Source organism: Tursiops truncatus, chromosome 5 (genome assembly GCF_011762595.2).
Source record: "Tursiops truncatus isolate mTurTru1 chromosome 5, mTurTru1.mat.Y, whole genome shotgun sequence".
Taxonomy (NCBI): domain Eukaryota; kingdom Metazoa; phylum Chordata; class Mammalia; order Artiodactyla; family Delphinidae; genus Tursiops; species Tursiops truncatus.
Window position 1 is genome coordinate 12,319,260 of NC_047038.1, and position 18,124 is coordinate 12,337,383.

Sequence of the window (18,124 nt, forward strand, 5' to 3'; positions counted from 1 at the left end):
CCATTTAGGTCATCGCGGAGCACTGAGTAGAGTTCCCTGTGCTTTATGGTAGGTTCTCATTAGTTATCTGTTTTATACATAGTATCAATAGTGTATATATGTCGATCCCCATCTCCCAATTCATCCCACCCACCCCTTCCCCCTTGGGATCTGAAATTTCTGAATTCCAGCATAAACTACAAAATATGGTTTCCTTTGTTGTACAAAAGCTTTTAAGTTTAATTAGGTCCCATTTGTCTTGGTTTTTATAAAAATCAAACTTTTAATAAAATTTTTAGATAACTGTAAATTCCCATGCAGTTTTAAGAAATAACACTAAGAGATCCCATTTACCTTTACCATTTCCCCCCAAAGGTAACATCTTGCAAAACCACAGTACAATATCATAACTGGGATATTGACATTGAAATAGTCAAGATACAGAGCATTTGTGTCACCACAAGGATCTCTCATGTTGCCCTTTCATAGTCACACCCACATCTCTCTCACCAGTCACCTCCCTGCCCTGTCTTCTTAACTCCTGGAAACTACTAATCTGTTCTCCATTTCTATAATTTTGTCATTCCTCAGTGTTATACAAAAATAATCATTCTGTATATATATCTTGGGGATTGGCTTATTTCACTCAGCAAAACTCTCTGAAGATTCACAAAATTATTATATTTTATCAATGTTCTTTTGTTTATTACTGAGTAATATTCCAAGTATGGATGTATCACAGTCTAATGAACTATTCACCTATTGGAGGTCATGTGCATTGTTTCCACTTTGGGACTATTATGAATAAATGTACTATAAGCATTTCTGCAGAGGTTTTTGTGGGACCATAAGTTTTCGTATTTCTGGGATAAATACCCAGGAGCACAATTGCTGGGTTACATGGAAGCTGCATAGCTAGTTTTTAAAGAAACTGCCTAGCTGGCTTCCAGAATGGCTGTTCCGTTCTATATTCTCACCAGTAATGTTGAATGATGACTCAGTTTCTCCACAACCTCACCACTATTTGATGTTATCATCATTTTTTAAACCATTTTAATATGTATATAGTCATATATTATTGTGGTTTTATTTCATTTTTTCCAAGATATTTCTATGCTCTATTAAAGTGAGTTCTAATTTATCATTATTTTTTATTTGACTATAATTGCTTTAAGATGTTGTGTTATTTTCTGCTATACAACAAAGTGAATCACGTGTATGTGTGTATATATCCCCTCCTCTAGGACCTCCCCCCCACCCCTCCGCGTACCACCAATCTAGGTCATCACAGAGCACCCAGCTGAGCTCCCTGTTCTATACCACAGGTTCCCACTAGCTATCTGTTTTACACATGGTAGTGTATTTATGTCACACCTCATCTGCCAATTCATTCCACCCTCCTCTTCCCCCACTGTGTCCACATTCTCTACATCTATATCTCTATTCCTGTTCTGGTACTTGGTTCATTCTTACCATTTTTCTAGATTCCACATACATGCGTTAATATATGATATTTGTTTTTTCTCTTTCTGGCTTATTTCATTCTATATGACAGAATCTAGGTCCATCCATATCTCTACAAATGACCCATTTTTGTTCCTTTTTATGGCTGAGTAATATTCCATTGTATATATGTACTACATCTTCTTTATCCATTCATCTGTTGATGGACAATTAGGTTGTTTCCATGTCCTGGCTATTGTAAATAGTGCTGCAATGAACATTGTGGTACATGACTCTTTTTGAATTATGATTTTCTCAGGGTATATGTCCAGTAGTGGGATTGCTGGGTCATATGGTAGTTCTAGTTTTAGTTTTTTAAGGAACCTCCATACTGTTCTCCACAGTGGTTTTATCAATTTACATTCCTACCAATAGTGCAAGTGGGTTCCCTTTTCTCCACACCCTCTCCAGCATTTATTGTTTGTAGATTTTTTGATGATGGCCATTCTGACTGGTGTGAGGTGATACCTCACTGTAGTTTTGATTTGCATTTTTCTAATAATTAGTGATGTTGAGCATTTTTCATGTGCCTCTTGGCCATCTGTACGTGTTTTTTGGTGAAATGTCTGTTCAGGTCTTCCGCCCATTTTTTATTTGGGCTTGTTTTTTGATATGGAGCTCCATGAGCGGTTTGTATATTTTAGAAACTAATCCTTTTTCTGTTGTTTCATTTGAAAATATTTTCTCCCATTCGGAGGGTTGTCTTTTCTTCTTGTTTATAGCTTCCTTTGTTGTGCAAAAGCTTTTAAGTTTCATTAGTTCCCATTTGTTTATTTTTGTTTTTATTTTCATTACTCTAGGAGGTGGGTCAAGAAAGATCTTGCTGTGGTTTATGTCAAAGAGCGTTTTTCCTATGTTTTCCTCTAAGAGTTTTATAGTGTCCAGTCTTACATATAGGTCTTTAATCCATTTTGAGTTTATTTTTTGCATATGGTGTCAGGTAGTGCTCTGATTTCATTCTTTTACATGTAGCTGTCCAGTTTTCCCAGCACCACTTATTGAAGAGGCTGTCTTCTCCATTGTATATTCTTGTCTCCTTTGTCATAGATTGGGTGACCATAGGTGAGTGGGTTTATCTCTGGGCTTTCTATCCTGTACCATTGATCTATATTTCTGTTTTTGTGCCAGTACCATACTGTCTTGATTAATGTAGCTCTGTAGTATAGTCTCACTGTGGTTTTAAACTGCATTTCCCTAATAGCTAATGATGTTTAACATCTTTTCTTGTGTTAATTTGAAATCTGTATGACCTCTTCAGTGAAATGTTTATGTTTGTCCATTTTCTAATTGGGTTGTTTAATTTTTAACTGTTGAGCTTTGAGGGTACTTTATGTATTCTAGATACCAGCCCTTTGTTCAATATGTGGCTTACAAATACTTTCTCATGATATATAGCTTACCTTTTCATGCTCATAACATGGTCTCTTGTAGAGAAAAAGGTTTAAAAATTTTTAAGCCCAATTTACCAGTTTTTCCTTTTATTGATCATGTTTTTTCATAGCAAGGGCCTAGCCCTAGATCCCAAGGATTTGACTCCTTTTTTTTTAATGTTGCATAGTTTCACATTTTATATTTTAAATTTATGACCCATTTTAAGGTAATTTTTTTTTGTATAAGGTATAAAATTTAGTTCAAGTTTATTTTTTCACCTATAAATGTCCTCTTGCTTTAGCAACTATGTTTTGAAAGGGATATCTTTCCTCTATTAAATTGCTTTTGTGCCTTTATCAAAAAGAATGTATACTCTTCTGTTATGGGGTGGAATATTCTATAAATGTTGATTAGAACCTGTTGGTTGATGGTGTTGTTCAGTTCTTCTGTATAATTACTGTGTGTCTATATAGTTGTTCTATTAATTGTTGAGAGTGCCCAGAAAGATACAAGGATGAAACACATGCTGTCCAGGATTAGGGCTCATTCAAAAGTCATTGTGCTGTTAGACATAATCATTTTTTTTTTTTTTTTAGACATAATCATTTTAAGTCATATGTATGTTGTGGCCACTCATATAATTCATAGCATAAAATTTAAAAATATTTCTGAATTATCTAGTGTACCTAGTATATCTGTTATCTTAGCATGGAATTCTATCTTTCACAATCTATACTTTACTTGTTCAATTTGTCTTCCCCCAGTAGAATGTAAATACCATGAATAATCAAGAATTTTTGTGTTTTGGTCTATTGTCACAGCCCTAACAACTAGTATGAGATTTTGCATAGAGTAGGCACTTATTAAATATTTGTTAAATGGATGAACAAAATTAAGCAGATAGTTGCCTGATGTCCATAGTAGTTTTTGTAATGTAACTGTAAAAAAAAAAGTGGTAGTGGGTAAAAAGCTGTGATGGTCTAGCATTAAATGATTAAATAACACCGTATAATTTGTAAATTCAAAAGTATCTTGAAAAACAGTGCAATTTTCAATATTTTTAATTTAAAGTGAATATATCTGTTTACCATTAAGTTTTAAATTACTTCTCTGAAGTCTCCAAATGGAGTGTGTTAGTTATATGAAAAGAATACTAAAACTGTCTAATATTCTGAGAAGATAATTTTTTACTTCAAATGCATTGTTTTATTTACACTGTATCTCAGAAATAGTATTTCAAGAAAATAGCAATACTGATTTGAATAAGAAAATACCACTAAGTACTTAATTACACTACCGAAGTTTAAACAATACACATTATTTGACTCATCACTTCCATTTTTAGAAATCCATCCTACTATCAAAGTTTACAGACAATTTTACAGGGCCATTATAACACTGATTATAAGGGCAAAAATAATAACCTAAATGTTTATTAAGAGAGGATTGGTTACATAAAATACTGTACACCCATGTTATGAAATACTATTAAATACTGTGTTATGGAATACTATGCAATAGGTTAAAAGAAAGAGGCAAAATGATTTTCCTGTAAATATTTTTCAAGTACCTTAAGTAAAAAAGTAAGGATACAAAAAAGCATATGTATAATGAACCCCTGTATGTTAACAAATATAAGTGTGTATGTTTAAATATGCTTGAATATCAAGAACAAATTGTGGAAAAAAATTTTTAAATTAAATGTGCTAATAATAGGGTTTATCGCTAAAGTGGGATACTGGGTGACAGTACACTTTTACTAATCATTTTTTTAATGTTTCAGTACTGACTAACTTTTTCCAAAGTGCCTTTATTACTCTATGATTTAAAACTAGGTTACAGTAAATAAATAAAACATGCATATGATTTGACACAGCAATTTTGTTTCTAGTAATTTATCCTAAAGAAATAATTAAGGATGTGCATAAAGATTTATGTATATAATGTTCATTGTAGCATTGTTTATTATAACAAAAATGGAAAATAGCCAATCCTGCAATATAAGTGTGGTTAAATAAATTACGCTATATCCGTTTTATGAATATCATGTATTCATTAAAATGATACTGTGGGAGTTTTCTCCTAAAGTGAGGTATCACTCTTTATTAACAAGTTTTTAAAAAGGGGGTGGTTATGAAATAGTATGTATAGTAGGCTCACATTTTGATTAAATTTATTCATTTTTTACAGATGTCTGTATGTCAAATTCTTAACTGATTGCCTCTGTTTAGTTGGTCTGTGAATGGTTTTACGTTCTTCTTTGCGCATGTAAGCAATTTTTTAAATTTCTGCAATAGTGTGCATTACTTTTAGAGACAGAAAACGTGTTACAAAAAACAATTAATATCATAATTATAAATATGAGAAGTTTTCCTGCATGAGAAGATAAAAGGCTAACAAGTTTTAGTATAAAGTTTACAAATACTGTGCTGCTGGTACAGATTTTTATAAGTAACACGAAAAAGGGTAATTCACTATCCTGAAACAGAGGAAGAAGGAACCAAATCAAACATCTGTCAAGATAAAGTTGAATAAAATCAGGCTCAACGGAGAAAGACTGAGGAACCAAGCCTAATGAAACACCTACTTTTAAAATATCTACTTTTAAAATATGTAACAATGATGTAGTAAAAATTAATTTTACTTTTATTATTGTACAATAAAAATTTTTAACAATTACCATTTGCCAAATGCTGGCTATGTGATTTTTATGTAATCCTTACAACAGTCCTATAAAATCGACCTTAATATCCACTTTTGGGGATATTCTGCAGATACTGAATTGGGATATCACAGAGGGTCTTAAAATTGCTCAAATATATGCAGCTAGTAAACAGTAGAGCTGGAATACAGATTTCTATGAATCCAAATTCAGCATACCTTCTTTTAGCTACCTAGCCTGTGATGGTATTTTACTACTTATATTAAATAAACATAATGTCCAGATATGCTCTGGACCTTGGGACATTTGAAGGAATAAATACAGGTAGTGGATACGTGCTAAGGGAAACTGGGCTTATAAGCCCAGGACAATGATAGAAGAAAATAGAATTAGAGGAAAAATTTCATTTTAGTAGTGAGAGGAGTTTAGGCAAAACTTCTAGTAAAGAGTGACTACAGAATAGTATTGAGTCAGAACGGCAGTCAAGGACTTGTTTTGGGCAAATCAATTATTTACCAAGTTCAGCCCTTTCTCACTCACAGGAGAGCAATAGTGAGGAGAATAGAAAAGATATGCCATGGAGAGGCCCTGTTTCTCAGCTCACTGGAATCTGGTGGACACCCAGAAAGAATCCCGTGACACAGCCTGAGTGGCACCTTGACAGAGGCAGCAATGAGTTGATGAAGGGTACAGGACTGGAATTAGCATTGGTGCTGGTGCGGCAGTACTGAGGAACTATCTGGGCTGGTCAGTAAGGCAGGAAAACCACTGGAAGAGGCTCACTGATTGTATGAATGGCTGTCTATGACAGCACACTAGGAAAAAAGGCCAGAGTAGTTCAACTCATCATCATAAGCAGAGCAAAACAGGGAAACAGAGTAGCCTAGAGGATGGGTCCGCTCACTAAATCTTAAATTCCCTCCCCCTCAAAGAGGAATTAAAACTATGAGAATTGTGACAGAACTGTCCAAAGGCCCCTAAAGCGGCTTGGAAAATGTGAGAACGTGAACTAATATCTTTTCTCTGTAAGAAAATAAAACATCATAGACTTTTATTACTTTGTAATATGTAAGTAAATTAAAGATATGAGCATGTTATTGTAATCAAATGATCTCTGTCCCATCGTTGTTTGACTAACCTGTGTGCACGAATATGCTTAGTAATGTTGAAATTTCATAACTTTGTATCCTTTTAGAATTGTCTGTGGATGTTTTCTCCCTATTAACTGTGACTATATGAAATCATTGGTCAAAACAAGTGTCAAACATGTCTCCTCTTTTTACCAGAGCAATTATTCAGTTCCTAAAATTGACCAAGAGCCTCCTTTAATTTCTCTCTTTTGCTCCTCTGTTCTTTCCCACTACTCTCTCTTCCCTTCCCTGAGCCAGATATCCCAGAAAAATAAAAAAAGAAACATCAGTGTCCCTAGAGTTGACAGGGAAAATAAAACACAGCGCATTAACAGCAATGACTCTGAACTACATAAACATATGTGGGAGAAAGGGAATAAAAAGTAATCATATTGTATGTGTTTTTTTTAATTCAGTGACTTTTATTTGAAAGAACGTTATTAAAATCACTCCAGCTCATTGCCATGAACTCTACTTCATAGTTCAACGGTACAATTCACTGTTATATTTTATTCAATGCCGAAAGGTTTTTCAGAGTGGTCTTTTCCTTTTAATTACAACTGCAACCTGACACAGATGGAGTTTTAGAGTCATGTGGAACTCCTTACACTTCTGTTATCATAACTCACTCAGGGATATATATAGTTAGATGCCCCATTTCCCCAGTGGGTGATAACTCTTCCTTCACATATATATTCTGGTGAACCCATTTAAACCCAATACTCAACATGCAGAACTGCTGAACACAGTGGAACTTTAAAAGGCATATCTGTTGCATCAAAACTCATTGTAACCTTTGTAATGTTAATAAATTGCTTTGTTTGTAATCAAGGCTGACTTTCAAAATCCAGGAAGTTGCTTGACTGCTCAAGCTTGGTTAATTTCTGATGGTTGTTAACCCAATCAGTTGACAATAGGTACAGATATCTAAAGACTGATTCTTTTTCTTTTTCCTACAGCAGGAAGCACACATGTCTGCCAGGTTAGGTCAGGTAAAGAAATCCTGGAGATTAAATGGGAAACCATTTAATGAAGTCTTTGTTTCCATTGAAAACCAACTCAAGAGCTCCTGTCAATGTTTTAATTCAAAATGAGAAGGGCCAGTGTACTTAAGTTATTACAGATGACTCACTTGAGTCTCCTATGTCCGTTCTGCAATGAATGTAAAAAATTCTCTGTGATGGGAAAGGCTGAACAACATCTGAAAGGTTTCATTCATTCCACAAGCATATACTGATTACTTACTAGGTGCTGACCATACAGAGATGACAATGACATGATCCCAAATATACATTGTTCATTTTGGTTCAGCTTGCAATGGTTCATGTTATTTGAGGGTTAAACTCTAAGAGTCGGTGAACCTGCAGAACTAATCAAATGCAAAAAAAAGTAGTAAGTTTAGCCAGGGTTTTGTAATAAAGGGACTAGAGTCGAAGAGTTGTTTCAGTAGATATGTCTTCCTCTAAATTCACTCATTCCTTGCACTGGGTAGACATTTTTCTTTGCTGAGTCTCATCCAACAGCTGCACACATTTACTCTGGCTTCTCTCTTTTAATCAAGGATTTTTATTTAATTATTTTTTCAGGGCCTTCATTCTCTGCATCACAACTGGGTGCCAGGGCCCAGCAGGACTCTGAATTCAGATAATGTTGGTTGAGGCAATGTAGACATCTTCATGGTTTGAACTACAGTGTTCGTTAAATTTTTGACTGCTTGGATCAGGGAGGTGACACTGTCCAAAGCTGCCATGATTAGCTCTCCCTCCTAGGTTGTAGATCTCAGCTTTAACTTGACTGCCGACTTTCATTTGGTGATAGTAGAACTTCATCTGTTCCAGTAATCCAACAAGTACTGTTTGCATGATGGAGCTGGAAACTGGTTGGCAACCTGCCAAGAGAGGACATCCATCCTTGACACTGATTCTGATATCATTTTAGCTGCATAGATCACATCAGTTGCATGCTTTGGTAGTCCTTTGCCCCTTGCGAAGTCTGTCATCTCCACTATGATCATACACAATTTCTTGGTCAGAACAATATCATTGCTTGTATCGTCCATATCTCAATCTCAACATACAGCTTACTCTTCAATTTCTTGAAATCAGCAACTTGCTCAGCACTTTTTTCCTTTTCTGCCTCAGGTGTTTGAGTCATCTTAGCTCCGTCAGTTTTCCCTTCGGTGTGAATGCTGAATGCTGGTGTAACTGTAGACCTCGTGATCCCCTTCCAGGTCAGAAACATCCTCCAGTTCCTCTGGGGTTCAAATAACCATGACTGAACATTTTATATCATGAATTGCATCAAAGATATTCTTCGATAGTTCCAAAAATTGATTATCATCAAACACATCCAAAGAGTTTTTACTTAAGACTTCCAAGGCAATACTCACTTGTGTTACAAACTCAAGAACTGCATGCAGTACTTGTAAGGATGTTAGCATTTCTCATCATACTTTCAGTAAAAGACCCTGGCTCCTACCTGTCCATTTTCCCTATGACAATGTGAGCAACTCTTGCTGCCCATCCTCTGATAGCACCTGCAGAATGGTCTAAATTATCAGCATCCTGGTCTCTCAAGGCTATGGTACATCTTCTAGGATATGACTCTGAGATTTAACTTTTATAACTGAGGAACACCCAGATAAAAGAGATGCATATGGTTAAGGTCTGGGGAAAGGGTACAGAGCTTCCATGACCTCTCCAGGTGCACCATTCTCCCCAGTTCTCCATGTATTCGCCAGCCAGAAAGCTCTGTTATATCTGTCTTAATGCTATGAATTCCTAATCACCAGCAAGAAATACTGTATAGTTACCTTTCAGCAGCAGCAGAGACAGAGATATATATTTCGGATCCATGGGTGCAGAGATGGGATTTAAAACCTTAGGAAATAATTAGATCACCAAGGGAAAAAGTATAGAGGAGAAAAGTCCATGGACAGAGTACTCGAGACCTAGAAAAGAAGACTGAAAACTAACAGGCATCAAGACAGAAGAAGAATTAAGAGAAAGGGAAGTAAATGTTTCAAGGAGGAGAGAGTGATCAACTAGAGCAAATGCTACTGATGGATAAAATAAGATGAAGGGTGAGAACTGGCCATTGCTTTTAGCAATACAGAGCTTGCTAATCAAGCAAGGGTTCTTTTCAAATAGAAGAAATATCAGCATATTTGTGTGCTAATGGTAGTCATCCAATAGAGAAAGAAATCTGAGGATATGATGAGCGAAGAGACAGTTGTAATTCAGTAGACAAGAAAGCCGATATCTAGTGCACAAGAGTAGTACTTGGTGTTAGCTCAGAGCACAGACGACTCATCTGTAGTATCAGAAGAAAGGTAGGGAATATGGGCACAGGTATGGCAGGTGTGTAGCTACCTTGGTGGAAGTTCTCTTCTGATAGCTTCCATTTTCTAATTACAAGGTAAAATCTGAGGTTAAAGATGATGGAAAAAGTATTGGAAGAACTGAGGAGAAAGAAGACATGAAATACTTATTGAGGAGAGTTGGACTGGGAAGTGACTTGGGAAATACAGAATGATTACTGCAACTCTCTAAGGGCCTCTTGAGGTAAACTACTATTCATTTAAATTGAGACATATGTGTATATATCAGCTGAGCAGGGGAAAGTACAGAGAAAGTAAAGAACTGGATTTAACCAGGGCTGTGGTTTAGCCAGGAGAGTAAAACCAAGTAAAAGAGGGACAGGGGAGTTGATGATATACACAAAGGAGTAACTATCACGGTTGACCATTAGAGTAAAGCTGAGTTAAAAGGAAAGGATACAAGAAAGGTAAGAGACAGTGAAAAATAGTTTAAAAATGGAACAATGGTTTTACTAAGATACTTGAATTGTGGGAGATGACATACTAGAGACAGTAAGCTAAAAAACGCAAAAGAGTGGGACAAAGAAATATTTGTTAATTTACTGAAAATCAGAGACAATAATAAAACACTGCTTATATTTCTCTCAGCTTGTTTCTCTTTACCCCCCACCAAAGTCCTACTTTCCCATAATATTTGCATCAGGAGTATTTTAAAATGAATAAAACAATCCTTTTTGGTGAGTCTATTGATATTTTAAGAGAATAAATTTCATTAAAGGACCTGAGAGGATCCAAATGCCCAAGCTAGAGCAGCACATGCTTAGAACTACGCAAACAAACATATTAACCAAAACAACACTGAGATATCTTTTCTGACCTGTCACTGTGTGTATCTGAAGTCAGTAAGGCTTTTCTCTACAGATGAATTTGCATCTTTTAATCTTATATTTAAATGGGATTTGAAAGTTCCTTTTCTATTGAATTGTCACTTAATCTAACTAATCCAGTTATTTTATTTTATTTAATTAATTTATTTATTTTTTGCGGTACACGGGCCTCTCACTGTTGTGGCCTCTCCGTTGCGGAGACGCACAGGCTCAGCGGCCATGGCTCACGGGCCCAGCCGCTCCGCGGCATGTGGGATCTTCCCGGACCGGGGCACGAACCCGTGTCCCCTGCAACGGCAGGCGGACTCTCAACCACTGCACCACCAGGGAAGCCCTAATCTAGTTATTTTAAAGATATATCCCTTTGCTGTGCATTACAGCTTTGAAATTAATTAGTATCCAGATTCACTGAGGTGCACCTTCTGTGTAAAGTGAATGTAAGAAGGATTAATGTACAGGCAGGGAAGATCACTTGTGGAAAATGTGGCACTTACAAGCTTATTGCATTCAGCTATGCCAAAATTTCAGTCTAGCTAGTTCTTGATTAAAGGGCTTTTAAGTTTTAAAACTGGCCTTTCACAGTCAGACAGGGACAATATATACAAATATATTTCCCTTTCTATGTTATTAAGAATATATATATATATATATATATATATATATATCTCTAAGGTTGTAGGACTTGTGCATGAGAAGGAAGAAAATAATATAGATATAAACACTTAGATGGTCATAATAAGGCAATCTTTGAATTACGGGGCAATAGAGTCATCTTCCTTTTAAATTCAGCTACCTTCAGCTATTCAAATAAGGAAAAACTGGAAATCTATGTTGCCAGGTAGTCCCTGGTCTATGCCACCAGGTACCAACTACCTGACAATGTTCGTCAGAGTCTGAGCCATACTATGCATCAGCAGGGCCACAGTGTGTAAATTAATCCTTTCACTCACAAGTTCAATAGTATTTCAGTCTCCTGCAAAAACCCAAGATCAGCCATCCCTGACAACTGGTGAGAGATACGTAGTTACTAATTACAAAGTACAATATTGCCTTTGCGTTGAATAGGCTGCCTTCCCCAGTCCTCACTTAACCTCTGTCAAACAAAACTGTCTGGTCTAAGTAGTATAGAACAATAATTGGATAGGCATAAGGACAAAAGAGATGTGTTATCCAGCTGCATCATTTGGCAAGCCAGATGAACTTACACATGTGAGTCTTCTTTTACAGCTTTCTGAAGCCTCAATCTATAATAGTAAAGTCACCAGAAACGAAATGCATAGATGAGAAAACGGAAAGGTTTATTGTTCCACGTGCTATAAACTGTAAGACAGGTAAACGACACACTAAACACTCATATCATATTTTCAACAGCTATTTATTGACCAACCAACATCAGTTAGAGGGTACGGAGCCTTTAAAGTAAAGTAATAAGGGGGGCAAAAACAAAAATAAGTTATATGCAGGAAGAAAATGATGCTTGCTAAATAGAAGTATTGTGGATAATTTCCTAAAGGGAATTGAGAGGATTTAGACAAGCACCAATAGTATAAAGAAAGATGGGGAGACGGGAAGGTGGGTGGAACGTTTGGATGCAGAAGTCTAGAGGCTGCTTGTGGGCAATGGTAATATTCACTATGGCAGTACCATAAGGTTTACTAAGAAATGAGGCAGATTGGGCTATATGTATATGTATAGACCACTGGCTCCTCTAAGTGGCATCCAAAACCTCTGGGGGTCTCTAAGATCATTCCAGGGAATCTACAAGGACAAAACAATTTTCATAATAATACTAAGATGTCATTTGCCTTTTTCATTCTCTCATGAGTATATGATGGCATTTTCTAGGGGATACATACCATGTAATACCTCAATTGACTGAATGCAGAGCAGATATGAGAAACCAAATGTCTTCTATAAATCTTGACATTAAAGAAATTTGTAAAGAGACTGTGGGAAAATGAGACTCTTGTTTCATTGGAACTCTTGTTTCCAACTATTTTTTGTTGTTTTGGGAAACAGCATTATTTTTCATAAAAATATTATCATTGTTAAACTTGTTATATGTTTATTGTTTTCGTTTTTAAATGTATTCGAGCCACATTACAATTTCTGTTTTAATTTCTTAATACAGTTAATATGAGTGCAACCTATATTAACACAATCATGTTTGGATATTCAACGATTTTTAACAATATAAAATGGTCTCTGGACCAGGTGTTTGTGGAATGTTGGTAGAGATGAAAGAATCTGGGTTTGCTCCCTAAGGACAGGGTGAAGAGGAGGTGGTCACTGGAATTAATTGAAAATGAGAAGACATGATCAGAGTTTAGAGCTTTGCCATATTTACCTGCTATATTTCACTGCAAAATCTGTTTTGCAGTACTTCTAAATTTGCCAGTTTAGCTTTTGTAAACAATTTTCCTTCTATGTTAAAGAACAGGCAACATTTGCATTAGGCACGTCTTGCATCCCAATTCTTGGCCCTTCTTATTTCAGCTACTGCTGTCTTCACCAGCCCTGCACAGGCTTCCACTATTTTGCCTGGGAGCCACCAGACCCCTTGGCTCAGGCCTGAACCATCTACATCACTCTTTCCTCCTGGGCTTCTCTGAGCTATAGTGTGGGGAGCCCACAGGCACCCACTTTGATCTCACAACGTGCCCACCCAGAAATTTACAGCACTACCATTGAATAGTGAATGATGAGGACCAATAAATAAACATTTCCACCTTTTTTGCACCTGAGTGGAAACTTCTAAAACATGTTTCATAAGGTTTCTCACGAGGTGCCAAGGGAACCTACTGGAACCTTAATAACCCATCTTTGTTTGGCTTTTCCTCCTTCCTGGCTTTCCCCCCTCTCTATTCCTCACTTCCACTTCCTGGGATGATGTTTGCAAATAAAAACAACTCTTTGCTTCAGTGTCTGCTTTGGGGGAACCCCAAGCTAAGATAATATTCAACTAAATTTTCTGTCTAAAAATCCAAGTACTTTCATGTCACATGAATCCAAATCCAATCTGTTTCCTGTTAGTGAAAACAAAAAAGTGCCATGGAAAGTATCTATTTGTTATATTTGTAGAGCAAGATATACAAATGTAAAATTGATCTTTGATAAATAACACTCCCATGTATAGTTTTGCTTCCATGTTTTAAATAAAGACAAAGTAATATGTTGACAATATAGTGGTTCAGCTGTAAAATGGAACCATTGGTTAAGTTAAGGTTCTACTGGGTGCCAGAAAAATTATAACAAAATTAAGAGTACTCAGTGAACCAGAAAAATAAAATATTTTAAGCTTTTAAGATCCTTCTCCATAACAAGACTGAAGAATAACGGTCAAGAATCTAATTTATTTCCCAGTGCCTTAGAATTTTGCATACTCTTTTTCTTCTTAGCAGAAGCATTTCTCTTATGAATTCAGTTTCATGCCACCCCATTATTACCATGTAGGGACATCTCATAGGTCATCATTAACTTCCAGAATCTCCTCTGGCAGAAAGCCTTCTTCTCAGGATTTCCACTCAAGGTTTTGGCCCCATGTGAGTACGCTGAGCATACTTAGAAGAAATCAACTCTCCCAGTTGTATTAATAAGTCAGAGACTCTGACCTTCTCATATAACACATCCTGCTTAGTAATGATTAAATAACTATGCAGGGAAGTTTGATGCCCTCTTGGTAACCTACCTCGCTCATATTGTTGGCCTTGTGGTCAAGGCTGACATAATTTTAAATATAATCACTGCTTCCTCAAGAATTATTATTCCATTTGCTTGTTCTACTTGTTCATTACATACAAATCTGACTACCTATTGCTTGAAATATGCAATTTGGGGAAACATAATAGAAAATAAGCCTCAAATTTGTCCTTTCTAATTATCTGCAAATGTCAATGTTCCTCAAAATATTCTTCCTGTTTAAGTATAGATTTTGTAGATTCTCTGGTAAATTACAAACTAGCATAAGAAATCCTCAAATAACATTTCCTCTTTGAAAGCTTACTTGACTGTATCTACGATACAAGCACAGGCAGGTTTTAATACTTCTGTTCTCCTCTTTAACATACCAAGTTGTATCACATTTTATTACCTGTACTGAGTAACACATTTGTCTCTCCCTTTAAGTACTTTGGTGGCAGACCTCATGCCATATACACTTCTGCATGGTCCATGTATATAGCCTGGTGCCTAACACACAGAAAATGTTAAATAAATAAACGAATGTATGAATGAATGTATGAAGAATACATCAATTGATAACTAATGAATATGTGAGTGAAAGAACCAATAAACGAATAATTGAAACAAGTAGGTTCAATAGAGTACAAGGGTCAGAATTCCAGAAGCACAATGGAAAAGTCCATACCAATTAAGGATTTTTTTTTTTTCTCTTCTTTCAATTCTCATTTCAGAGCATAAATTGTTTCCGATTTAGTGGAAATGGAAAAAGATTTTTCACGGAACTAATTTTTCTATATTAAAGTTCTTTCTGACTTTAATGAAACAGCCTCCCTAAGCTCGTCTTTTGCCCTCCTCTCTCTCTCAGAAGTGAAGCAGTGACTGCTCAGCTCACAGGCTTCACAGCTCTATTTTTAATGCTTGCAGTAGAGTCGGAGACATACATTAAGAATTTTTTAAAGTCTTATTATCATTAAATCCAACAAACTGTTAGAGGGAAAGGATTGTTCTGATCAGAATTATACTAATTACTTGCATATAATCAGGGATCTGCCATTACGGCAGCTTTGTGTGCTCTTACAACTTTTCATTCTCTGCTGGATGCCGTATCTCTACCTTTGTGCTTGTATGCTTTAAACAGTGGTGTACTCTACTCTAAACGCTGAGATTCAGAGCTTTAGAAGCAGGTGTGTGTAAGATAACAGGAGAATGAGAGTCTCCTGATTAAGATTGTTATGTAGAAGCAGTACGAGTTTTATTCGCTGATCCTTCTTTTGTTTTCTTCTTTGTTTCCTGGTAAGGTCAGTTACTTTGGGTGTTGCTGGCATGGCACGAGGTAAACCACATGACAGCTCTGGTAAATTTACTTTTCTTGTCATTGGAAATAAGAATTTGCTTTTGGCCTTTTGTCTAGAACTATTTCACTTCCTTAGAGCTTTAGAAATCATCAATCATATACATATCACTTGGATAGCCAGCTTGACAGTTTGGATGGGCCATTATTGTAGTTTAAATTTCATTTTTGGAAGATTTCATTTGACATTTCAGACTTATTATGCTACCTTGAAAGCTGGAGCTCCATAGGGCTCCGCCTTTGATTTCAGGTTATCATTAGCTAATTCCAGTGATCCACGGCGTCCCCCTTGTGTGCACGTGAACTCAAAACACTTGTGAAATTCCATTTCATTATGGCTCTTTTTTCATTAGTAATTATATTGGACAGTTGGAGAGCAGTCTGTACATATTACAGAAACTCTCCCAATATAATCTCATTAATTATTAAGATGAATAATAATTAGAAATTACAGTTGTGTTTGATTAAGGATAAATAATAAAGTTATGATTAAAGTGATATTTCGTTTTCATAAAAATTGAAAGGAGGAAAAGGAAATGCAGACTAGGGAGTCCCTGCTTTCATTTCTTTGCTCTTTTGCTGCCACTGAAAAGAATTTCTGTAGCTGCATTAAACCAAGACACAGTGTGACTGTAATTAACACCATTATAAAAAAAGCTCATTTATAGTTTTACTTTGCTTTCAGCAGAGCTTCTATAAAGAATGTATTAAAGAAGAATGCGGCAAATGGTCATTTTAACAAGGTATCCACAAATAGCTTTTCTGTGAAAAGAATTCTGCTTCAATGTTTTGAAAATATCAAGTGGCTCACAAAAAAATACACTTAGTAATGGTGTAAGGCATTGCATATATTATAAAACATATACTAATAATGTAAGTTATTATTAAGAAATAAGTATTCATATCCTTATGTATAAGCCAGAAAAAGTATTCTGATTTGTGGTTATATATTCTGACATTTAGAAATAATTTTTCCTTATCTTTTCACTCATGTATCTCTGAATTCCCTCTAAATAAATAAGAACAATTGGGTTTGAACTGACAGGGTGAGAGGATGCTTTCCTGGAAATACTGATTCAGTGACATATATAGCATTGTTGGTTTCTTGTGGTGGTATCCTCTAGGTGCTAGAAATCTTTTTTTATTCTCTTCGAATACCTTGAAATCACAACATGCCTCTGGTATTTCTTCCATCTATTATGTAAATAATTGTTTTTTTATTCACCAGTCTATAATGATGCTTATGAGTCCCTTCATAATGCCAACTGATTGCCATCAAACACTCACCAACCGCTCATTTCATGCTCAGTAGACTACACTGTCTCTTTCAAGTTACCTTACACCTCAGTCAAACCTTTTCTGTGCATCGTTGGACAGATTTGCACTATCAAATTTACATCTTATTTTATTTCTTGATGTGTTTTCATTTTGGGTCAGGGATGTTTTTCAGAGAACAAAATAAATGACAGAGAGCTGCAGTGGGAAAACAATGCATCGGAGAATACTCTCTGCTCAGTGTCTAGAAAAGTGCTATTTGGCCGAGAGCGTTTGCAGCACAACTCTAATGCTCAATGGCCAAACGGATACCTCCTGCCTGCTGCACCACCTCTCCTGGGCTGAGAATGCGTGACAACGCTCAACACGTGCATGGGGCGTGTGTGTGTGTGTGTGTGAGTGTGTCTGTATACACACAAGCATATGTTAACAGTGCGCCACTATATGTGTATGTTTATATGTCTAAAATAATGTTTTTATTCATCTATTGTATAGAAAAATAACAAATCAGAGATGTATGAATTGAAGTTAATCTTGTTATGTGTATAATACCCAACAAGTTTATAGAGTCCAAAGGCATTGAAATGGTAAGAAAACAGCATGTCTCTTTCTCGCCTTCTGTTTTCAAATACAATTATTGATGTGCTAATAACTACTGGGGGACTATATTTGCCTTCTATTTTCTTTTGATCATGTGAACTGAGAAGGCGATTTACAGAAATATATTGATATGAAGAGAATCCCATTACAATAAAATAATGTGTGACCACGAGATTGCTTTTAAAGGATTTTATTCCCATTGTTGTCAGAATCACCTTTGTACTCAGCTTTAAGGTGTAAAAGCAGATTTAGAAAACCCAATCAATAATATGCATTATAGAAATTACCTATAGGTGTCATAACAATGATGTATGCTTCTGTTTCAATTAACTGCAGGAGAGATAAAAGTGGTTTGATTATATGCAA

The 18,124-nt window shown here is 35.9% G+C and overlaps 1 pseudogene; it reads right to left on the reverse strand.

The window, feature by feature from the left end:
- Positions 1–8,088: 8,088 nt before the first annotated feature.
- On the reverse strand, positions 8,089–9,500 carry LOC101321162 (catenin alpha-3 pseudogene; annotated as a pseudogene).
- Positions 9,501–18,124: the final 8,624 nt, after the last annotated feature.